The sequence below is a fragment of the Corvus kubaryi genome, unplaced genomic scaffold (genome assembly GCF_017639235.1).
Source record: "Corvus kubaryi isolate FWS band 111438036 unplaced genomic scaffold, C.kubaryi_AGA036_p1.0 37005, whole genome shotgun sequence".
Taxonomy (NCBI): Eukaryota; Metazoa; Chordata; class Aves; order Passeriformes; family Corvidae; genus Corvus; species Corvus kubaryi.
The window spans coordinates 120,242-120,620 of NW_024581008.1; positions in this window are offsets into that span (position 1 = coordinate 120,242).

The following is a 379-nucleotide window of genomic DNA, read 5'->3' on the forward strand; positions in this document are numbered from 1 at the left end:
TTCGTAGCGAATCCGTAGGAAAAATGTAAAAAAAAACCCAAAAAAAAACACAAAAAAAAAAAAAAAAAAAAAAAACAAAAACCAAAACTTTTTGATGGGACGACCTCAGGGGGAATTTTTTCGGGAATTTCCCGTTGGGAGGAGGAAAAGGAGGAAAAATCCAACAGCATTAATGGGGTTGTCCCAGAGTTTTTTATTTATTCTGTAATTATGTTGGGGTTTTTTTATTTTAAGCTGTTTTTCCGTTGGTTTTTCTCTTTTTTGTTTTTTTTTTTTGCATCCTGGTGGGATTGAAAAAAAAAACCCAGGAATTTTCTCTCGGTTGGAATCATCAAATTCACGGAAAAACTTTTGATTTTTTAGCGCTTTTTCACGAAAT